The sequence below is a fragment of the Typopeltis vanoorti genome, chromosome 18 (genome assembly GCF_054136105.1).
Source record: "Typopeltis vanoorti isolate ZY-2024b chromosome 18, IOZ_Tvanoo_1.0, whole genome shotgun sequence".
In the NCBI taxonomy this organism is placed as follows: Eukaryota; Metazoa; Arthropoda; class Arachnida; order Uropygi; family Thelyphonidae; genus Typopeltis; species Typopeltis vanoorti.
This window is the reverse complement of record NC_143566.1, coordinates 20,378,455-20,404,405: the sequence shown is the minus strand read 5'-3', so window position 1 is coordinate 20,404,405 and position 25,951 is coordinate 20,378,455. Positions and strand designations below refer to the sequence as shown.

The following is a 25,951-nucleotide window of genomic DNA, read 5'->3' as shown; positions in this document are numbered from 1 at the left end:
TTACTACTCATTGTACTTCTCTTTATATTCATTCCATAACATGGAAAGGATTTTACAAGTGACATACAGCTGTTTGCTGATGATGCAAAGATAAGTAGGTTTGAATAAGCTGGAATTGTGGGCATGGGGAAATGGATGTCAGTTCAATGTCAGTAAATGTAAAGTAATGCACTTTGGCATGATTAAATATTCAATGTCATATTATGTTGGTGTGATTATGCTAGGTGTGATCAGGCTAGGGATCTTGGAGTGTTAGTAGATAGGAAGTTGAAATTCAGGGACCATGTAGTAAAGATGGCAAATACAACTCAAAAGATAATTGCAATGCTGAAAAAACTTTGACATATGAAGATCTGGATATCATTTTGCCTCTTTACAAGGCCGTGATAAGACCTCACTTGGACTATTGTGTGCAGGTCTGGTTTCCATTATGATACTGATGCAGTGGAGAGTGTTAAAAATGATATGAGGATTATGAATTAAAGATACCAAGAAATTATATTCTTGGTTTCATCCGTTATCCAAGTATAAGCAAACAAAGTTTGCATGAATTCATTTCATGACTGGGCTACTTATATATAGACGCTAATGACTTCACATCAATTGCCTTAGTATCCTGTAATGCATTATAGAAAGGGCCACTACCCAGACCAGTTTCGACCTTTATTGAAGTGAAAATAAATAAATAAAGGGTGCTCATCATAGACCTAGGGTAGTTGGTATAAGGGTGCAAGAGAGAGAGAGAGAGAGAGAGTCTGATAGTACTAGGAGAAAGAAAAGACAGATATATAATATGAGAGATAGAGAAAAGACCTCAGCTTTTTTATATCATATAGCCAAAGGCTATCAGTTTTCCTTTTTCACCAATCTCATATAGATGAACGACCAAAAGACCAATTGTAACTAAAGCGCAAAGATGACTGATACCCAGGTGGCTAGCCTTATCTGAGTTAACCACCTTGAGTTGGCCTTCTCTGCCTGGGATTGTTCTCCATTCTTTTCTGCAATTGACTATAAGACCACATTGAATTATTAAGAGGATGGAACTATTTAAAAACTCTCTCATAGCAAAAACAGACAGAATTTTATCGCCCCCTGGTGGATATTGCATAACGTGGGTGGTGTACACATTTGGGTGGTGTACACATTCAAAAATTTGGTATCTCCTATAATTATCAGCTTGTTTACAAATGTCCCGAGACAAGGAATTTTGAATCTCCTAGAAGACCTCTTCCCTCCAGACATCTTAGATCTTTTTAAACAGTGTATAAACAATAGTTTTTTCACCTATCAAGACAGAATCTGGGAACAAAAAGAAGGACTGGCCATGGGTTCATCATTATCACTGGTATTAGCAAACCTATTTATGGAAAAATTTGAAAACAATGCTCTAAAGAATTACCATAAAAAACCAAAAATATGGCTACGCTATGTAGACGATATTTTCATCATATGGAATGGAACAACAGATGAACTTATCAATTTTAAAGATCATCTCAACAATTTGCACAACACCATAAAATTCACTTTAGAACAAGAAGAAAATAGAAAACTTCCTTTTCTAGATATTCTCTTAGAAGTTAATGAAGAAAATAAACTCTCCTTCTCAGTATATAGAAAGCCGACCAACACAGGAAGATTTCTAAATGCAGCCTCACACCACCATCCATCACAAAAAATAAGCTTAATTAAAACTCTTCGAGACAGAGCATACAATATCTCCAGCACACAAGAAAGATGTAATGAAGAACTAAAATACTTAACACAAATCCTCCAACAGAATGGGTATGAAACAAAAACCATCAAGAGAATCCTTAAAATGCCTCCAACTAACAACACAATAAAACAGGATTACAAAAACGCAATCTTGCTTCCTTATATCAAAAATGTTACAGATAAGCTAGCCAAATTAATGAACAAACACAACGTAAAAGTAGCCTTCCTTCCTATGGAAAAAATCTCAAGATTCCTACATCCACCAAAACCACCTCATCATCCTGTTTAAAAACCAGGAGTCTACAAAATCCATTACTCTTGCGGGATTTGCTACGTAGGATAGACAGGAAGATCTGGAGAAATAACGCATGGCTGAACACCAAAAAGATGTACAATAAAAGAGAACAAAAAACGGGTCTTGCTTTCCATACCACTTCCACTGGACACGATGTACTCTGGAAAAAACAACAATGTCATACATAGAAAACAACTGCTACATAAGAAAATTTAAAGAAGCTGCTAATATGCTAAAAAACCCAACCCAATGCAATAAAAATCAAGGTTTAATTCTCCAAGTGTGGTCAGCTCTAATAAAAAATCTACCTCAATCTGAGCTCAGACTGTATGAACGAGAACAAGAACAAGTGACATCGTCCAGTATTGTTCAACATCAATAATGTTTTATATCTGCATTCTGTTATTTGAGTTTATGAATAGCCAGACGGTTATGATTTGTATTTATTAATTTCTCTTGTTTAAACTTTAAGTTATACTATTTACCCCTGAAGATGTAAATCCTACGATTTACAAAACTTGTCGGGAACTATTATTTCAGTATGTTGTATAACTGAATAATAAAAAGTGTGGTGTAATCACCAAAATATGTCTTTTGAACCAATTAGCCACAGAAGTCTACGCCTGCAATCTCCTCTAATGCTTCTTTCTAAATACAAAAATCGTCTGACTGAACAATAAAATTTCCACAGTACAACATTATAAAGCATTTGGATGTCATATTGCTGGTTTTCAAATCCATGTTTCTTTCTAACCTTCTATAAATGATATTTTAATTCATTAATTATAAAAATCAAAATTCTCTTCCTATTGCTGACAGGTGGTGGGTACTGCGAAAACATAACCTGTTCTGTTGTAACTAACGGAATGCCCAGCACATTACACAATATGTTCCAAATACACAGGGCAAGAGGGCAGCTGTAGAATGCATGTTCTACTGTTTCCAATACATATGTCATGGATTGGATCTCCAATGTTAAAGTACCTCCATTTGACGGTATTGACTGGAAGGCAGCTACATGCAATTCTCCAAGTAAGATCCCTCCTGTTAGGATGTCCTTGGAACTTCAATAAGTTATGAAACAAAGTGTTGCTGTCAGTACCCAACTGTGGAAGTTCACGGTGAAAAAGATTAAAGATTTCTTTATACCAAATTTTACTTTTTTTAATGGAAAGAATATCAATGCCAGAGTGTTGTAGCAGTCTTAGAATTATCACAGAGTATTGTAGTATTTAGGAACAATCTCAGCTTTTGGACCTTTAAAATCATTTACTCCAAACAGGTGAAGATGAATACCCCAGGTAGTACAGGAGAAGGCTTGCACATGTATGATTGGTGTGCAATATTTTATGGATTTTTGAAGCTGTATTGCTTAAATAGCATAATTTTAAGACTGGAAGTTCAAATCTTCCATGCTTCTTTAATGGTTGAAGAAATTCCTTTTTAACTTCTTGGTATGAACTGGACCAAAAAAATTGCACAAGGTTACTGTATAATTGCTTTTCTTCAGCTTCTGTGATGTCTGTAATATTTATTATGTACAACTGAGCAGGAAAGATTATGGTTTTGAGTGCTATGACTTTAGAAGAAAAAGGAAAGTGGCCCTATTTTCCAGTCTTCTAAGGTTTCAAAGTTTTTATATATAAGTTCTTGAACTGGTAATATTGGGTGAGTGGAGAAGGGGATTCCAAGTATAATGAGGAGTTCTCTCTTAGGGTTAGTCCAAAAGGAATGCCTCCAAGATCCCACTTTCCAAAAACGTTTCATTTTGTCTTTTCTGCATTAGTAATTAATTCATTTGGTGGGCACTTTAAAAAGATATATATGGAATCATTATCCTTCAAAGTACCCACTACATCATTGGCATATGCTAATACCTTATTTTCTTTCATAGTTGAAGGAACTGTTATTCCTTGCCCAGCATGTGTATTGTTGACTTCCTATAAGAAAGGTTCAAGAACCAATGCAAAGAGCAGTGGACTAAGAGGGTAGCTTGACTCCTTTTCAAATTTTGACTGGCTCTGACAGGAACCATTAATAGGAAGTGGGTAGGTGAATTGGCATAGGCTCCTTTGATAAATAACAGATAGCAGCTTTTTACCTACACCAATTTGCTGGAGGATGTGGAACAGAAAGGGATGCCAGACATTATCAAATGCTTGAGTAAGGTCTACTGATAGCACTGCCTTCGACTGCTTTTTCGTATTAACTAAGCAGATTAGATCATGTAGCAGAAACAGATTAAATTCTACTGCTCATCCTGGAACTCCATACACCTATGCGCCTTTAATTATTTATCTCATTCCCACTTTGAGCCTGTTATTGATAATGCAGAAAAATATCTTGTAGTTAGTATTAGATAAAGAAATCGGTCTCCAGCTGCTGATTAAGATGTGATCTCTGTTAGGTTTTGGAATGACGATGGTATGACTTGCTACAAATTCACTTGGTATGTGTCCTGACAAGAGAAAAGAATTAAATAGTATAACTCGAATGGGAAGAATAAAATCCCAGGCTTCGTGAGAAAGTTTTATCCCTAGACCATCAGGTCCTGGGGATTTTCTTGTTTGGCATTCTTTATAGGCTATGGTAACTTCAGATATTGTTATGGGTCTGTTAAGTCCAGCTTGGATATGAACAGGAAATTCATTAATGTTCCAAGAATTATAATTTCCAACAGTACTATTGTCTTTGAAGACAATAGTACTGTTTGAAGACAACAGTACTATTGTCTTTATTATTATTATTATTATTACGGGTATCTCCATGGAGTCAGTAGACTCATCGCGGGAGACCCAAACTAGCAAAACAATATCTGTCATATCTCTTCTTGAATTCATTTACAGACGACTCACAACTAAGTCAGGCAATGAATTCCACTCATTCACCACCCTCCAGGCAAAAAACCTTGTTCTGACACCTTTGTTAACCACACTCTTCGTTAATTTCCAGAGATGACCTCTTGTTCTTCCATCACTATCACACAGCTGAAACATTTCCCCTGCATCAATCCTATAAAAACCTTTTAGTAATTTGAATGTTTCTATCATATCCCCTCTTCTTCGCCTATCAACCAATCTCTGCAATCCACAAGCTCTCAATCTATCATTGTAGGGAGTATGTTTTATATCACTCACCAACTTGGTCACTCTTCTCTGAACCCTCTCCACAGCCTCCTCATCTCCAAGGAATCCAGGTGACCAGACCTGAGCACAGTAATCCAAATGTGGAAGTATCAATGCTTTATAAAGGGGAATAATAACCTCTTTATCTCTGGATGTCAGTGTGTTCCTCAACAACCAAGTAATCCTGTGTGCAATCTTGGACACCTTAGCAATGTGTCCTCTGAACTTCATCTCCCTATCTACCAATACCCCTAAGTCTCTAGCCTCATCAATCTCTTGGAGTACCTTTCCATCGATGTAGTACACAGCTGGTAATCTTTTAATCCCAAAATGCATGACTTTACACTTTTCAACATTGAACTGACATCCATTTTCTTTTGCCCATTTTACCAGCTTATTTAAATCCTCCTGCAAACTTTCAACATCAGCTTGATTTTTTATTGCACTACACAACTTTGCATCATCAGCAAACAACTGAATATCTCCCTTTAAGCCGTTTCCTATATCATTTATATACAAATTAAACAACATTGGCCCAAGCACAGAGCCCTGAGGCACACCACTGGTCACCTGCCTCATTCTGGATTCGGCTCCTCCATACACCATCTTATGGTATCTCTCCCTGAGCCATTCTCCTATCCATATCACCAATTTAATATCCATTCCCATCTGCTCCAATTTGCGTAACAGTGTTCTATGGGGTATCCTGTCAAAAGCCTTAGCAAAATCCAGAAGTACCACTGTGTAGCCAGTTCCTTTGTCCAACTCAGATGTTATTCTATTATGAATAGTTAATAAATTGCTAAGGCAGGATCTACCTTTAACAAAACCATGTTGGCCTCTATAGAGTATCATATCCTGATCCACCCATTCTTGAATTTTGTCTTTAACCAACTTTTCCAATACTTTTACCACTACTCCTGAGATGGTGATTGGTCTGTAATTTAATACCGCAGTTTTAGAGCCACCCTTATGCAAAGGAACCACTTTGCCTAACTTCCACTCCCTAGGGACGACCATACCAGAGTTCAAACTTAAATTAAATATCCAAGTAAGAGGGGTTGACAATTCATTTGCACATTCACGCAGCACCCGAGCTGATATTCCATCTAAGCCTACCGCAGTGTTTGCATTTAAGTTTTGCAATATATTTAATACCGCTGATTCTTTAGCTTCAATTCTCACATTAGGTATTGCTACGGGTATAGAGATGTCCTCACTTGGGTGATAGACTTTTGAAAAGTGATCACTCAGTAACCCGACTATTACATCTGATTTTGTCACCTCAATACCATCAGCACCCACTAAGGTTATCCTTCCGAAGTCATTCTTCCTCTTACTTGCCACATAGCGGAAGAACTCTTTGGGATTACCCTTGATCTCTTTGGCTAAGGTCTTCTCATAATTTGATTTAGCTTTTCTTACTATGCTGGTAACCTTCCTAGCTTGAGCCTTGTACTGCTCATGGGTGTCCTGATTGCCTTTCTCCTTGTAAATTCTCCATGACATTTTCTTTTTTTGCAGTTCAAGCTTGATACTACTGCTCATCCATCTAATGCCTGCCTTGTTTGACCTCCTGACCATGGGGACACAATCTGATATTGCTTTCCTCAGATACCCGCTGATTTTATCCCAAGCACTGTTAACATCTTTCCCTTGCAATATGTTCTGCCATGGGATGGCTGCAAGCTCACTCCGAAGCTTGTTATAATTGCCTAACCTGTAGTTCCGTACATACCCCTTCTTAATAGAAAAATCCACAGATTTTGCAACCTCCCAAGTCAATACCACATGATCACTTTCACCAACTGGAGGTAACGAGGACACCTTACTTATGCATATAACCTCTGAACCAATAACCAGGTCCAACACTCTCACACCACGTGTCCCTTCAGTTATGTGCTGTTTCAAGTAATTATCTCGTAGAAGATGTATGAACTCCATTTCCATTTTGCTACGTGATATTTCCTCCTTCCAATTGATATCACCATAATTAAAATCCCCCATAATAATCACTAAGCCTTCACTCATTGCACTAAGTTGCTGATGCATGAATTCAATATCTCCCCCCGTACTCCCTGGCCTATAGCAGCATCCAACTGTATATTTGGTTGCGTTGGTCACTATTTCGCACCAGACTGCCTCAAATGAACTCTCATTCACATGTCTATCATCATGATATACTACTTTCTTTGGCTGCAACACATCAGCTATCATCAACAGTACTCCTCCTCCTGTTCTATCTTCTCTATCCTCCCTGAAAATACTGTACCCATCACATTCAATTCCAGTGACCACATCTTCTGCTGACAGCCAAGTTTCACTAATGCCTACAACTTTTGGTGAGATTTCACTGACTAATGCCAAAAATTCTTCTCTCTTATTTCGAATGCTTCTAGCATTGGTATACAAAAATTGCAGATTCCCTCTAGATCTTGTACCGGCTTTAGAACTGATATATAAGTCACTAACTACCGTAGTCCTATGCCGATTTTTATCCCCTCTCTTCTGCAATTTATTCTGCCTATAAGGATCAATAAATACACAATCAGTGCTAAAGTTTCTCTCTCTTACATTCAACCTTTTCAATATTAGTTTCCCTGCCCAATAACTTCAACCTGTTCAGAAAACAATAACTTCTTCAATCGCTTATGTCCTTCCATGTTAAGATGCAGGCCATCTCTAGCATACAACTGCCTTTTTCCTTCAAACACACTCCAAACATCAACAAACTCCAGACCTCTTTTTTTTGCACATTCTTGCAATCATATCATTCATTATCATTGCTCGTTTACTTAACTCGTAATTGTCAAAACGAGGCAGCACACACACAATCCTCCCATTGACACTTTTCCTCTTCACAATATCTAATAATGTTCTTAAATCTTTTCCTACCCGATTTATACTACCTCTCAGGTCATTCGTACCCACCATAACTATCATCTTGTCTGCTTCATGCCCTCTCTTTATTGCTAAAGCCACTCTTTCTATTGTCCCATCAGCCAAGCACTCCTCATGCATACCACTCTCCATACCCTTAATCATAGAATCACCATATATTTTACCACTCTTAACTTCATTCAAGTCCACACTCATGGACTCATTCTCTACGCTATTCAGCATGACTCTCCCAGCTTCATTACTCAACTCTCTATTACTTACCCCCCCCCCCACTCTCACTACATCTCATCTCTTCTAGGCCACTTGTGGTTTTATTTTGTTGACTCCCAATCACTCCCATACTATTTATTACTGAATCATTCACCAAAGACTCACCCATATGTAATCCTGTTCTAGTTACTTCAGCTAAAGTAATCTCTATAGTCCTAATTTCTCTGTTTAACACATTAAACTCAGCTTTAACTTCCAGTATCTCCTTACCAATCACTTCCACATGAAGAAGATGAAGGTCATTTTTCATTTTCATAAACTCCCGCCGAAGTTCTTCCGCTACGGTCCCTATGTCAGCTTCCATTCCTAAAATGTTGTCTTCAAACAGATTTTTGTAGTTTTTTTTTTTTTGAAAGGAGTCAAGAATGTCTTGAGTGGTGGACATGTCTTAATCAATAATGCAGATTTGAGTGATAGTCCTTTCTTTGTGGAATTTAGTGAATTGTCTTTTGAAGAATGCAGCTGAAGGGCAATCTGCTAAGTGCTGTTGTATTCTTATTTTAAAATTTCTTTTACTTGTTTCTGCCTTTCCACTTCTATCTCTATGTTAGTATTTCTGACAATGTTGCTATATTCTATACCATTGCATTGGTTTATTACGAACCAGCTTCTCTCTTTTATATAGGTCTTTCAACTTTTTTCTTTTGAGGAAAGCCTGTTCCTTTCTCCATTTCCATCATATTTTGTTTTATTGCGTGTTTGAATTTTAACCACATATCCCAATTCCAGGTAACATTATTCCAATTTGAACAGAGGGTCTAGAATTTGTTGAAAAGAACAACAAAAAATCTGGTGGAAATCTTCATGGTCCAGAATTGATCTGTACTTGTTCCATGCAGTGGAACTTAAGTAAAACTGGGTTATCATCTGACATCTTGATGTCAAGATGTTTCATCTGAATTATCCTATTTATAAGGGAATATATATTGGTGCCTATTTATAAGGTACCAATACCTTAATTCATGTATGTGTAAGCCTGGAGATTGGGAATCCTCCATGTGTCTACTAGTTGAGCATTGTTGAGAACATGTTTTTAATTGTGCATATCCCACTTTTCCACTCCTGGGGGTATCCTCCTATTTTGTCTAATATGGGGTTTTAAATACAATTCCAGTCTCCAGCTGCTATGATGTAGTGAGCCCTGTATAAATATGGCTCCAATTCCTGGAAGAATTTTCATCTAAATGTTCCACTGGATGGAGCATAAACATTTATAAACCTTATTACACATCCACAGTATTTCCAGTCTATTGTCAAGATTCTCCCTTCTGCATCCCTTTGGATATTACAGAATGGCCCAAGGAGGGGGACGAGAATAAGAACTCCTACCCCTACCTCTATCTGTTAAAGTTTTTATATCTTTATATCCAGAAGTATGTTTCATGGAAAAAACAGAAACCTGATATTCTGGTGTAGAATAAGTTTCCTATAGTTTCTTGTTTAATTTGCCTTTGGAATCCTCATACATTTAATGAGGCAATGCAGAAAGGAGAGGCTATGATTAGTGAAGTGTCACTCGTAAGTCTTGTATAATTTGGATGAACCTGATGAGGTCTTTAATCTGTGAAGGAGCATTTGTGTAGCCTGCCTGTTTTCCAGTTTTTTACAACTACTTTCCATTATTTCAATTTCATGCCTAGCATTCTTGATTTGGAAGCTAGTTATTTTATTTTCATGTAGATGGTAATCATATTGAGAAAACCTTGAATCAGTCAACTTTATTATTTTTTCTTTAATTGTATTTCTTGCTTTTCCTTTATTAGCATGAGATGGTTCTTCATAGTTCGTAAACTCTTCTGAGCCTGAAAAGTTTTCATTTGACGATCCACAATTTTCTTCATCTTTACATTTTTTATGACTTCTTTTTCTTTTAGGTGTAGTTTCTTTTTTCTTTTTATTTTTTTTTGTTAATTCATCTTTCCTTTTTGATGATCTTGTCTGCATATTAAGCTCTTTCAGTTGTCTTACTTGCTTTTCTGTTTCTTCTCCTGTTTCTCCTTGTAGAACAGTTTCATATTTTTGCATTTTGTCTTGTATCTGTTCAGTTGTTATACTAGATTCATTATTGGTAATTTCATTTGATGTTGTGCCTTCCATATTTGACTGAAAAGTGACTCCTGTGTTCTGTAATTTTGGGGTTAATTTCTAGCTGATTTGATCATGCACTTCTTGTGATTTATCAAGTGTAGTTTGTTTAAAAGCACTGTCATTACTAGACTGAATTGGAAGATCTGGGAACTCTTCATTGTGCCTCTCTGATATATATATACGGTGTTCTAATTGGCTCTATCGGTGCTCCCACTCTTCCAGCAGAAGTTCTAAAAGGACAGGTGTTAACATGGTGTTAAGAACTTTCACATTTCTGACAGGGTTTGAGACACTGATTAGTTACATGTCTGATCTCCATGCAGTTGAAACATTTAGATTTGGGGCAGTTACCACTTAAGTGATCATGTGAACCACAATTCAGGTACTGCTTTTGTACTCCGGGATAGTTTACCATAACTCGGGTTGTACCAGTGTTGACAAAATTTGGTACGGGCATCTTCATATCCATCGTGGAGGTGACATCATCAGAAAACCAGTTTGGATCTTCACCTGATAAATCTTTTTGTGTGTTACTAATCTTACTCCATTTCGAGATTGTCTGTATAAGAATTTCATTACTGTTCTCTATATATTCCATTGGATATCTTTCGATTTTTACTGTTTTTACATGGCTCCCGACCATTACAAGAATAACTATGCTGAAGAAAGTTTTTCTTCCTGAGAAGTGACTTTGAAAGTAAAACCCTGTAATAGTTTGTCCCTTGTTTCCACATCTTTAACTACAATTAACTAATTCCCTCTGCCATACGGGGTTAAAGAATAAATCTTATTGGCACCAACTATTTCTTTTAAAACCTTAACCACCCATCTTGCTTCTTCACATCCTGGAGTTTCAATTCCTAGAGTTTGTTCCCTTGGAGAAATTGATACCATTATCTCAGGTGGGAAAAAAAGACTAAAACCTCTGCATATGATTGTAAGAGAGAAGCAAAAAAAAAATTTCAGTTGTAAGACTGAGAATCAAATAATCCCGTGATATAGAAATAATTCTACACCACCAACAAATGCTCTGTTTGAGCTACTATGAAATGGTGGCCAAAAGTAATCCCATAATGCAGATATTAACTGCACTACCAGAAATCTTAATGTTTACTTTAAAAAAAAACAGGTGCTAGTGGGGTCAAAACCATCACTAGCACCAGTAAAATAAAATCAAAGTGAAAAACAAATGAACGAAAACCAAAGTACTTATCTTGCCGAAATCAGATGTCATCAGTGGGAGCCAGACATAGAAATGATACCAAGGCTGAAATCATATTTCCATATACAAGTAGCTAAAAGGTGTCACATCTTATTACTAAAATACTCTGGATTAGAGATGAATGTTGAAAGTTTTTCCACTCTTGATTATACTATGAATTAAAGATGCCAAGAAATTATGTTCATGGTTTCTTTTATTCAGTTGTAAGGAAAGAAAGTTTGATGGTGAAGTCACTTCATAACTGAGCTACCCATATATAGAGGCTAATGACTTCACATCAATTGCCTTAGTATCCCATACTAAGTGGTTGCTTTCCCATAATGCATTGCATTTTGATGTGAAGTCATTAGCCTCTATATACAAGTAGCACAGTCATGAAGTGACTTCACATGCAAACTTTGTTTATTTACACTTGGATAAAGGATGAAACCAAGAATTTCTTGGCATCTTTATTTCATAGTAGAACCAAGTGGAAAAACTTTCAACATCCATCTCTAATCCAGACTATTTTATTAATAAGGTGTGACACCTTTTGGTTACTTCTGCATGGAAATATGACTTCTGCATTACTTCAGCCTTGGTATCACTTCTGGGTCTGACTTCCACTGATGTGCTTTTGTGCAGAAGTGGTTGCTTTCCCTGGGATATGAGCTTTTGCTCTCCTAAGGTTTCTTCCAGATCTAGCTCCTGTTGAAGGGTGGGTTAAGATTTTGGAGGAGTTTTAACTTGAGAGAGCAACTTGGGTCTCTGGGGATTGGCATTTTCCTACAGGGCCTCTATCAGGATCATGTCGATGGGTGCTTTTCCCTGGAATATGAGCGGCTCTGCTCAGTGGTAGGATGAGCCTGTCACTGAGTTGGACGATCTCTCAGTCACTTGTAGGGAGTGGTCTGGGATATCGCTAATTTTTAGAGATGGCTTTACTTATACAGTGAAGTGACTGTTTTCCTTGAGATATGAGTAGCTCTGCTCAGTGGTGGAGTGGGCCTGCCATTGGGCAGAGCCACTGCTGAGGGTTCTCAGTAGTAAGTTGATCCTGTCACTGAATGAAACTACTGCTGAGCTAAATGATTCTTCAGGTCACTCATTGTTGAGTGATCTGAGAGATCGCACAAGTTTTTGGAGGTATCCCCACACCTAAACATACTTCAATAAAGGTCAAAACCAGTCAGTGTAGTAGCCCTTCCCATAATGCATTATACATGTTTGTAAGGATATGTGCATTGCATTATGGAATGCTAAGGCAATTGATGTGAAGTCATTAGCCTCTATATACAAGTAGCCCAATAGTGAAATGACTTCATGTGCAAACTTTGTTTGCTTACATTTGGATAAAGGATGAAGTAATATCTTGCCATCTTTAATTCATAGTATAACCAAATGGAAAAACTTTCAACAATATCTGGTAAATGCCAGCTAATGAAAGAGGTGCCAGTTTAACTTTTTTAGATGCATCGAGTGAGAAATTTTGTTGATAGGAAAATATGTGAGAATGAGATGATACGGCTTCAAAATTCTCCCAATCGGTTCTGAGATGCCAGAAATATAAGGGATTGGAACCATGCAGTCTGTTGAAGAATCCTGAGGTGTTGGAACATAGGAGTCAATTATCTGCTGGATTTGATTAGGGTTGTAACTATTAAATTCTATTAACTTTTTGATAGTAAAAAGTTCTTGTTGTAAGCTTGAGGGAGAGGAGCACACTTTATGTGCTCTATTAATTAAAGACTTCATAACACCAATTTTTTGAGAGGTGTGATGAGCAGACTTTTGTTGAATGTATCTTCCAGTAAAGGTAGGTTTTCGATAAACACTAGTTGATAATTACCAGAGGCTGTGCATGTAAGAAGGATGTCCAAGAATGGTACACTACCAGCCTTTTCTTTTTCCATGGTGAACTGAATGTGTGGGTGAAGACTATTGATTTGTTGTAGGAGTGTAGTAAATTCCTCTTCAGCATGTGGCCAAATAGCAAAGATATCATCAACATAACGAAACCAAAGAGAGGGTTGGGGATGAATGGATGAGAGCAAGGTGTCTTCCAAATTGTTCAAAAAATAGTTTGCCAAAGGTGGAGACAGAGGGCTACCCATGTCAGTACCTTCAACTGGTTTATGGATCTTGTTTTTCCAGCTGAAATATCCTGATTGTATAATTCTTCTTCTTCTACAGCTTCTCCCACTTAAGTGGGGTCACTGTTTGTTATGAGTCTCCTCCACACCTTCCTGTCTTGGGCTGTCACCACATCCAAGTTCTTCATCTTCAAGTCCTCTTCTACCAGCTCCCTCCATCTCTTCTTTGGCCGCCTACGCTTCTGCCTTCCTTGCACATCCATCTGCATGACCCTTCTTCCCACATATTCGTCCTCCCTCCTCATCACATGACCAAACCATCTCAACCTTGCCTCCTGTATTTTCGCTCCTAAGTTCGTAACTTTCACTGTTCCCCCTGACATAGTCATTTCTCAGATGATCCTTTCTGGTCACACCGCACATCCACCTAAGCATTCTCATTCTCTGCTACTTCCATCCTGCTGATGTTATCCTGATTGTATAACAAATTCAAAAATCTTTGCAATATCCAGATGGTAATCATCATATAGTAAAATGACAGTGTCAGATAATGGAATATTGATAAAGAGAGAGGGAAACAATATCAAAACTGAACAAGTCAGACTCTTGTATTTGAACATCCTTGATTTGTTCAAGAAAATGTGTCGAATTTTTGATGAAAGATCTGGGTTGTCCAATATGGGCAGTTAATGAACGTGACATAAATTTAGCAATTCTATAAGTGGGAGAGTCAATACAATTCATGAATGGTCTTACTGGATAATCTTCTTTATGAATTTTTGGGAGGCCATATAAACGAGGAGTTCTTCCAAAATGAGTGCCAACTTCTCCACGGTATTTTGATCCCAACATAGTATTGACACTAAACACAATATCCATTGGGATAAAGCTTGTCTTCTCCATAGATGCAAGTTTAAATACGAACGCCTTTTCAAAGAAAGTTGCAAAGCCCTATTACATCGGCCAAATTTGAATCAAAATGATTGTCTCTCTCTCCCAAACGTTTGGGAGATTCTTACCTTATGTAATAATCAAATAAATAGTTTTTAAGAATTATTTAATAATATTTTATTAATATTAATTTCTAGCATGCGGCAACAGTTTTTAAGTGGTAATCCGCCGACTGTTATGTACTTTGGATTCCATTCCTTTAAACTGTTTGTTGTCTACACCATTGGTTCCCAACCGGTGGTACGTGTACCCCCAGGGTATGCGCTGGGCCATTCAGGGGTATGCAGAAAAACAAGTAAAGTAAACAAAATGCAAAATGTTAGTTATGGAACAATAAATGTCAGTATTTAAAAACAGCTATTTTAAAAACAAGGGGTACAATTTATAGAAAAGGGGTACACAAGTGGAAAAAGGTTCGGAACCACTGATCTACACTGATGGTGTACTGTTCATTTCAGTATGAAATATTTGTACCTTTATTTCATTAGAGTTAATTACTGTGGTTATCGTGTAATTTATTATTATTATTATTATTATACAGGTATCTCCATGGAATCAGAAGACTCATCATGAGGCATCCACAATAACCTTTTTGCATACAATACCTATCGTACCTCTCCTCAAACTCATTCATTGTCGGAACACTCAAAACTAATTCTAGCAATCTATTCCACTCGCTCATCATTCTTCAAGCAAAAATCTAATCTGCACCCTTACTAATCTTACACTACTTCCAGAAGTGACGGAGTGACCTCTTGTTATTTCTCTGTATTCATCATGATTTGAAAAAATTCCTTTGTATCAGTCTTATAGAAATCTTTTAATGATAAGTTTATATTATATCACCTCTTTTTCTACCTATTAACTAAAATTTGCTGCCGACACACCTTCAACCTATCTCCATAGGGAGCATTCCACAGAGACTATGATTTGGCCACATCATGACAACTGTGCATAGATTTGGTCACCTGGATTTTTTTGAGGTCATTTGTTTCTGAATCCTCTCCACCACTTCGTGACCTCAAAGAAATCCAGGTGACCAAATCTATGCACAGTTGTCATGATGTGGCCAAATCATAGTCCTATAAAGAGGGATAATAACCACCCTATCTTAACTTCTCAATGGATTCTTGAGTATCCAAGTAATCCTTTGAGCTGTTTTACCAACTTTGCAATATGTCCTCTGAACTTCAGCTCTCTGTCTGCCATTACCTCAAGTCCAATTCTGCTTTCTTGCAATCCAGTACTGTCAATGTGATACACAGTAACACAGTATGTAACTGTTTCAATCAGAATACATAATCAGACATTTTGCAAGATTAAATTGATAGTCATTATCCTTTGCCCACAGTGACAATTTATTTAAATCATCCTGCAGAATATTTACATCACCTTTATTAATTATTGTCTTCCTGTTTTGCATCATCAGCAAACAACTAAATATACTCCGCCAGTCACCTTCATTCTCTTACATTCTACTCCACCATATGCTACTCTGATTTGTCTGACAGCCAGTTTCTTTTCCATCCATGTTACCAGCTTCATATCCATTCCCATTTGCTCCAACTTATGTAATAGTTTTTCCATGCAGTATTCCATCAAATGCCTTTGCAGATTCCAGCAGTATCATGGTATAACCATTTATTTTATCCAATTCTGTTGTCACTTTATTATAATATACAAATAAATTACTAAGGCAGGACCTACCTTTTACAAAGCCATGCTGCCCCCACAGAGTATCATATTCCTGTCCACCCATTCCTGAATTTTACCTTTAACCAATTTGTCAGATACTTTAACTACCACTCCTGGGATAGTAATTGATCTGTAATTTGCTACTTCACTCTTGGAACCACCTCTATGTTATGGTACTATCTTACTCTCTTTCCACTCCCTTGGAACCTTGCTGGAGTTGGCATACACCAAACAATTTCATCAGAGGCGCTGCCAATTCTCTTGCACATGTCAACATGCCATCTGGTCCCATTGATTGATGTATTGAGCACCTCCTATTAATCTATCAGTTCTGACATCAGTGTCTGTCACATCAGCAACTGCAAAATCTCCACCTGGATGATAAACCTTTGCAAAATGGTTATTCAGCAACTACTTCTTTTACCTGTCACCTTCCTACCATCAGCATTGATTAAAATCATTCTACAATAGTCATTTGTCCTCTTACTTGCTATACACCATTTTGATGGTGTATAGCAAGTAAGAGGCGAAAAAAAACTCTTTCAGATGTACTTTGGCCTGCTTTGCTAATTTTTTATCATCATCTGATTTGACTTTTTTTACCATACTAGTCACCCTTCTTGCTTGCATTTTGTATGCTGATCACCTTTTTCTTTATTTTCTCTCACAGTGTTTTCTCTTTTTGCAGCTCTTGCTTTATATCTCCACTCATCCACATAAACCCCTACATGGTTTATCCTCCTGAGTAGTATGCAATCTGATACTGCTGCTCTCAAACAATTCCTGTCCGCTTCCCATGTACTGTTGACATTCTTTGTTTCTCATTACTACAAGATACCTACTAAGTCTCTCTTAATTGCCAGCTTTATAGTTGAACATAAATCCTTTCCTGACAGAGAATACCACATGTTTAGCAACTTCCCAGAACAAGACTTCATGGTCACTCTCCCCAATTGGAGGCAGAATATCTACATTGGTTATGGATATATCTTCTGATGCTATTACCAGATACAGCACTCTCATACCTCTAGTCCTCTCCATGATATGCAGTTTCAGGTAATATTTCCTTAGCAACTGTATAATTCCAATTCCATCTTGCTATGCTGCCTTTCATCCCTCTAGTCTATATCCCATAGTTGAAGTCCTCTATAATAATTGCTTGGCCTGAACTCATTGTGCCTATTTGCTAATGCATGGCATCCATGTCTTCCTGTGCCCCTACCAGCACACACACATGCACACTGTAGTAGCAGCCAACAGTATATTTTGTCCTATTGGCATCTATCTCACACCAGACTGTCTCAGTTGAACCATCTCCCCCAGACCTAAAATCCTGTTTAACTTCTAATTTGATGAGTTCTTCAGCTGTCACCAGCAATACCTCACTTCCTGTCCTGTTATCATATCTACTATCATATAATTCTCCTGCAGTGTTATATTGTATGTAAATATTTCTTAACTGTTTATTATGTGTGTTGCTTATATACTGAAGCATATAAGTTTGCAAAATTATGCAAATTTACATGCTTCAATATTTACTAAACTTCTATATGGCATTTCATATACACCTGAAAGTGTGAAATTGTTTAATTCATTTTTAGTAAGGGAAGTGGACTGATAATAACTTGTGCTTTCGATGTTCAAAAGTCTCCTGTTCATTAATTTCTTTCCCCTAAGTTAAATTTCACTGACTTTTTTTTAATGCCCTAAGAGGGTTGAGGTATGTCAAATAATATGAGATAAACTTATAGCAGACTTTTGATTTTATTTGTGGTGAAGAATTGTTGATTTTAAATAGATATTCTTGTTATTACTATGTTAACAGTAATTATAAGACACTGCAGAATTTAAAAAACATAAATTTCCAGTTTCACATTTAAGTGATTCTTCTATCTCTCTTCCTCTCCTTTTAAGTTGTCTGGGTCTCCAAAATATTTGTATCTTTGAAAAAGATCATGATATTTCATCTGATGCATCATCTAAAATGCTAGCTCCTTGTGAAGCACTTCTTGAGGAAACTTGGCAATATTTCTTCTGAAGAAGATAAAGCTGTGGTCTCAAAATTTATAAGGAAGTTGTTAAAAAATTTAGTTCAACCTTTATTGAGGTGATATAAAATTTGATAGAAATAAATATGACAGAGCATCCTGTAAAAATTAATTCAAGATAAATCAATTTTTAAAGATTCGTGTCATATTAGACACTATTTATGTATGCTGACAAATTTAAAAAGCATTTACAGCAGTATTTGCAAGCAGGAATTATACAACCTTCATAAAGTTTGTGGAGTAATTTGTTTCTTCTGCTGGAGAAACCAAATGGGAAGCTCAGATTTGTTTTAGACCTGAAGGCTGTAAAGTTACTGGACATACTTTCCTGTTTGCAGTATAGAAGAATTATTAGCATCTCTTGTAGAAGCTTCTGCAGTCTCAAAATTTGATTTGATAGCAGCTACTATCAGATCCATGTGAAGAAGGAGGAGCATAGACATTATTTTGGCTTTATAATACAGTGGGCTAAATGGGAATTAATCAAAATGTCCCAGAGTGCATGAAATTCAGCTCATTCCTTTCAGACACTAATAAATATAGTCTTCTTCGATATATTGGAACAGGACCTTAAAGTACTTGCTATTCTTGAATGTCATTTTGTGCTTTGGTCATATTAGAAATTGAAATAGAATTAGGCCTGGTAGGAAAAACATCTTCTCTTATTTCATGTAATACTCATAAGACAAGTGAGGAGATTTGTTAGGGCAATAAATTTATATTATAAGTTATTGTTCTGTATATCTCAACCATCTCAGTATTCACAAAAAATTTTTGATTCACTGGATTCTATAGTTTCTCTACCCTTCCAGCTTTTCATCCTATAAAGAGGACATATGGCCAAAAGAATACACTCATATACACCAAGCAATTAAGGCCTCATAACCACGTTAAGTTGCTTTCGGGATTCAAGATTCTGCTGATTTCTAACATTTCTAACAAAAGACTAGACATTTCTTGTAATGCTTGGGAGGAGACAAAGAACAAGATGCCAATAAGTCAGTTCTGTCTTTCTTACAATAGTATCATGATGTTTTTTCAGCTGTTGTGAGAACTATAGTATAGGCAGAATGCATAGCTGAAGTTCTTGTCTTAAGCCACTTATGATATAATGAATTTTTTTCTCTTTTTTATTTTTTATTTTTTTTTAATTTTATTTTTTGACTTCCTTGGCACACTTGTTGAAGAGAGCAACAGTTGGATAATTGTTGGAAATTTTGAGTAAAACTGGGAATAAACACCTGCTCCAACCAAATAACGGTAAGAATTATTTCTGTTATTTAGTTAGAGAATGGAAGTAGAAAGGATAAAGAGGAGTAACAGGCACACATTTGACACCCTTATAATGGTGTCATAAGACTAAGAATTGGGTGAAGGGGTTTTTTCCCCATAGTAAACGAAACTTGAATGAAGTCATGCTCTGAGTAATCGAGAGAAGAACTATTATAAGCAGTGTATTTGGTGAAATGGTGTTAAGTGAAGGTCAAGGGCATTAGCAGGATGGCAAAAATTATGTGGTCTGGTGGGTAGATGGATTCTGTCCTGAGTTGGTAGGATTGGAAAAAGGAAGATAAGTTGAGTTATTGACATTGAAGTCTCCGAGAAAGAGAACTTCTTCATTTGAGTAAATTTAGACTGCTGTAAAATTAAGCTTAGAGATAGGCCATTATAAATGTCAGAATGTTTTCAGAAGAATTTCAAGAACAATAAAGTTTGGTAAGAAAATTTTGAACCAGAGTAGATCATACTTGTAGGAATTTGGGGTTTGCCATTCTCTGACATTATTCTCATTATCATTATCTGACCTCCATGAAGTCAAAGGATTCATCACGATTAGGTCTACTCTCATGCTTAAAAGATCATCGAACCATGCCTTGAACCCATTCACAGTTTCTGCACTCACCACACCTGAAAGTGTGGTGAGTGCAGAAACTTTCAGAGCAAGAAGAACTCACACTTTCAGTGTGAGAAGAACCTGCTTCTTGCTACCCTGCTGACGCCCTCCTTATACAGTTTCCAGGGATGGCCTTTATTCTATGAAATATCTTCTGCACATTAATCTGGTAACAATTCCTCACCAACTTATACGTCTCAATCATATCCCCTCTTCTTTCTCTATTCACAAGGCTCTGTAAATTGCATTCCCTCAATCTCTCCTCATATGACCTGACACTAACTTAGTACACCTTCTCTGGACCTTCTCCAATACATCCCCCTCCCCCAAAAACCAGGCAATCAAAAACTGTGCACAGTCATCCATATGTGGCTGTCAATGTCTTCCTCATTATTGCCATAATCCATTGGAATGTTCTTACAATTTTAGCAACGTGACCCCTAAACTTCAAGTCGCTTTGTGCCATCACTCCCAGATCTCTCATCTCTACCTCCTTCAAAATTTCTCCATGAATTGTATACTCTGCATCGCAACCTAGCCTACCATATTTCCAGACCTTGCACTTTGCAACATTAAACTGATAGCTTCAATCATTTACCCACTCACATGGTCTATTCAGATCTTCCTGCAAGGCCACAATGTCTGTTCTACTTCTCATAGCCCTTCATGAAATATCATTTCTGATGAATGTGCACACACATGCTATCCTTGTGGCATAATGAATTATGTAAAGTTATTTTGGACATTTCTGATGATGGTAATTGTTGAAGTACCTCAGGTTCTGTTAGGAATAACAGTTCCGGTTTACTTGACTATAAGTGAATATTTAAACTGTGCCAGTATTATTATTAATGTTTGTAGTTTTTTGGTTTAGTTTTTAGTTTTTTTATTTTTTTGGTTGGATTTTTGTTATTTTTATGTTTTTTGTGATTCAAAGTAAATCTGTATTTGAATGTTGTTCTTGGAAGGTGAGAGACTCATGAACACACCACCGACACAGAGGGAACCCAGTCTTTGGTGGTGCCAACATTACCTTTACAATTCGTTCTGCATGCTGTCATGCTTGAACCTCCTCTCCAAACATGAACTGACTGAATAAGTAGTGACAAAGGAGAGATTATTCACTAGCAGGTTGAAAAGACTTCCAATTCATTACTTTCAAGTTCATCCCATGTGCTATCTAGGGTGTGGCTTGAAGTACCATTTTACTGCTATACCTGAATGGGGGGGGAGGAAGACCCTACTCTGTATTTAGCATGCCTCTGAAAGACATCCCCTGCATTGCATATGAGAAGAGAAAAGAGGAGGGAAACCATAATCTAGTCTAGAAACAAAACTTGGAAGCAAGCCGATTCAGGCTTTTAATAAACAATGAAAACAGCATGATAAAAAATTATTTACTGCTTTGGTGGTAGATAATTTTCACTTACATATACCACCTGCACCTAAGGTCACATCAGAGGGAAGAAACTAAAAGTTAAGAGATAATTAAAATGCTGTTAAGAGATAATTAGCTGTAACAGCCTGTAATCGTGGGAACTTGAGAGATGTTTGATCTCTTTTATTTGTGGTTTGTAGTGCTCATGCAGTACAAAACACAAGCAAATAGGGTAACAGCATGGTAAGGAAGGCAGAAGCAGATTATGAGAGGAAATTCCAAGAGTTCCTTTGATCACAGGCTGTTACAGCTAATTATCTCTTAATTGCTTTTAAATGCTATGTGGCAAATGAAAATAAGAATGATTGGATAACTTTAATTAATGATGACAATAGGAACATGATAGAAGCTGAAGAAATACACAGTGTGTCTGTTCAGTAATGAGAGCAATTATTATATGAAAACAAAGAAGTATATTTGGAATTGTCAATTACATAGATTCAAAATAATCTCCCTTCAACTCCACACAATGTTTACATCTGTTGTATAGGTGTTTGAAGGCATGGTGAAAGTCCTGAATGGGAACTTCCTTCAGTGTCTGGGGCACACTGTGTTGGATGTCCTCACTGTCACTGAAGCACTCCCCTTTCAAGGCACACTTAATCTTTGAGAAGAGTGTGTGAGCCAAATTTAGCAAATAGGGGGGGGGGATGTTCAATCACACACTTCGAAGTAAGAAACTACTTCACAGGCATGTTGTCATTCAACAGAAACCAATTGTTGTGGAACAGTTCTTTATTGACATGTCACATGTGAGCATACAGATGTTGCATTACTCATAAATAATACTGATCATTCACTGTGGTCCCCTCAAGAACAAATTCGCAGTGGATAATTTCAGCGGCAGTGAAAATAACAATGACCATTGTCTTGATTTGGCATTTTTGTAACCTTTCTTCTACTGGGAAGAAGACATTACACACAATTCCATGCCCTGGTGTTTTGTTTCTGGATCAAACTGAAAATACAAACTTTCACCACAGGTGACAATTCTTTGCAGTCCATCACAATCTTGATCACCTGCATGGATAAAATTTTGACAACATGCAACCTGGTGCTCTCTCTCTGTTCACTTGTGTGTCAACGTGTACAGCACACACACCTCAAACAAGTCTTCCTCTTGTACAAATCACTTTCTGAGATTAATCTGGCTATTTCCTTAATGACACAAAGCTGCACAGTAAGTAGCCTAGTGGTTATTCGCCTGTCATGGGCAACAATTTCCCTAGCTTTTTACTACATTTTCATTTGTCCTTCAGAAACTGGCAGTTCACAGCATAGTTCATCCTCCAAGGACTCCATTCTCTCTTTAAACATTGAAAACTAGTGGAATACTGAGGTGTGCACAGCTCAGATATTCATTGCCGTAAACTTTTTTAGGTCTTGGTACACCTTCTGCAGCAGTTTTTCGTAATTTATTATTATTATTATTATTATTATTAACATCTCACCTTCATGGAGTCAGAAACTCATCATGGAAGGTACACACTATTGCACACAATGCTTATCCAACTGTTCTTTAAACTGATTCATTGTGTCTACACCCATAACACACTCAGGCAATGCATTCCACTCACCAACCACTCTCCATGCAAAGAACCTACTCTTTACTCCTCTGCTCACACCCGATGGTCTCTTGTTCTACCCCTCCCATTCTATGAAAAATCTCTTCTATGTCAACCCAATAACAACCCCTGACTGGTTTATGTCTCAATCATATTCCCCCTCTTCCTCCTATTCACAAGACTCTGCAACTTACATTCTCTCAATCTGTCCTTGTGCTCCACATTCCAAAGACCACTGACCATGTTTGTGAATCTTCTCTGGATCTTTTCCAACATATCCTCGTCGCCATGAAAATCCAGTGACCAAATCTGTACACAATAATCCATATGAGATCTGATCAAGGCCTTATACAATGGCATCATAACCTCTCTATTTCTGCATGTAAGGGTCCTCCACATCATTGCCATTATCCGATGTGATGTCTTCACAACTTGTGCAATGTGGCCCTGAATTTCAGATTCTTGTCCACCATCACTCCTAGATCTCTCTCATCTCCTCAATTCCATTAAAGTTTCTCCACCAAGTGTATACTTTGCATCCCATTGTTGCTTACTAAATCTCAAAATCTTACACTTGGAAACATTGAACTGATAGTTCCACTTACCTGCCTATTCATGCAATCTATTCAAGTCCTCTTGTTGTAAGTCCATAACATCCACTTGACTGTACATTGCTCTCCCCATTTTTGCATTATCTGCAAACAGCTGCATATCACTAGTTAAACCCATCCCAATATCTTTAACATACAAATTGAACAACAATGGCCCCAAAACTGATCCCTGCAGCACACAACTAGTGACATTCCTCTTTTGAGATACCATACTCCCCCCCCCCCCATATACAACTTTCTGATATCTATCCAATAGTCAGTCACTGATCCAGCTCAGAAGTCTGTTATCCAATTCCATCTGTTTCAGTTTATTTAAGACTTGTCATGTGGCAGTCTATCAAAAGCCTTTGCAAAATCGAAGTACACCAATATGTATGTGTCTTCCCTGCCCAAGGTATTTGTCACCTTGTTATAGTACATAAGTAAGTTAGTAAACATGATCTCCCTTTAACAACCCCATGCTGATAACCACAGAGAATACAGAAATGGCTGTTATCAGCCATTTCTGTATCATACCTCTCGCCAATCTCTCAAGTACCTTCACTAAAACTCCCGATATACAGACCAACCTATAATTTGAAGCTACATCCTTATCACCACCTTTATGCAGTGGAACAATTTTATTCTGCTTCCACTACCTCGGAACTTGTTCTGTTGTAAGACTTTTATTAAATAGGCTTACGAATGCTACTGCCAATTCCCTGGAACATTCTCTTAAGATGTGTGGTGATATGTCATCAAATCCTAACACCTTATTAACATCAAGGTTATTTATTTACTCAAATACCTCGTGCTCACTCACAATTAAGCCATCCCCTCCTATGTCCTCTACATTTAATTTCCTCATTTAACACCCTTATAAAGTGATCACTGAATACCTCAAAATGTCTTCTGCAGCATTTACCATTCTACCTCTTTCACCATTAACTTCATCTTACCATGATCATTCTTTCTTCTACTTGTCACATATCTAAAAAAATTCTCTAGGATTTTTCTTTGCCTGATTTGCCAATTTTTGTTCATAATCTACTTTTGTTTTCCTTACCGAGTCACTCTCCTGGCTTGTTCTTCATACTCTTCATGTGAATGATTATTACCATTATTCATTTTGTACTCCCACCAAGAGTCTGCATATGACTAGCCACAACACAGATAGTTACTTCATGATCACTTTGACCGACTGGAGGAAAGTGTGAAACCTCTCTCACAATTACATCCTCTGATGAAATCATAAGATCTAGAACTCTTGATCCTTACTTGCCCTCCTTTACATGCTGCCTGGGATAGTTATCTCTCAAGAACTCAAATTCATTTTCCTTATTCCCAAATGCTATCTCTTTATTTCAACCTATACCACTGTAATTAAAATCACCCATAATAATTACCCTTCCTTTGTTCACTAATCCAAGTTGTTTATGCATTTCTTCATCAACACTCTCCACATTCCCAGGTCTATAACAACATCCATCAGTAAACTTTTACCACACTCACACACTCTTACTTCAATGGTTGCCACATAAAAACTTCTAGTAGCAAGACTTATACATTGGTCAAACATAACTTGTAATTAGTTTACGGAATTAATAACACATATAAAGTATATTAATTAAAGGTAACTTTAATGAATAACTTCTATATTTCGGCAACGTCACGTTGCCATCTTCAGGAACATAAAGATATGGTATGTGCACGCAGGCACTAACAAAAGCAAATGAGGAAGAAAGCAAGAAACTAATATTGTTCCTAAAGTCCTAATGGTGCCCGCTGGCAGGCTAATTTGGTTGTCTTGGCAGTTGGGCTGAAGTTCTCATAATGTAAGTCTCCCAAATTTGGGGTAGTTTCATGCACCCAAATTTGTTGAGGTTAGGAACGTTTTTTAGAGCTGCTAATGATTCATTGAATAATCTTTCGTATTTAAACTTCTGCGGTGTATTATTTTTGTTTTCTTCCAATGAATTCTATGGTGGGTATCTAAGGCATGGTCTGCCAGCCCAAAGCGGCTGTACTGGTGAAACCGGATGTAGTCTTTGTGTTCTGAAATCCTGATATTTTCTGTTCTG

General features: G+C 37.2%; 1 protein-coding gene across 2 annotated transcripts in view; it reads left to right on the top strand.

Moving 5' to 3' along the window:
* LOC150096523 (glycosyltransferase 1 domain-containing protein 1-like) overlaps positions 1-25,951 on the top strand; it is a 171,689-nt gene that overhangs the window by 107,091 nt on the left and 38,647 nt on the right. The gene's annotated exons all lie outside the window — the stretch shown is intronic.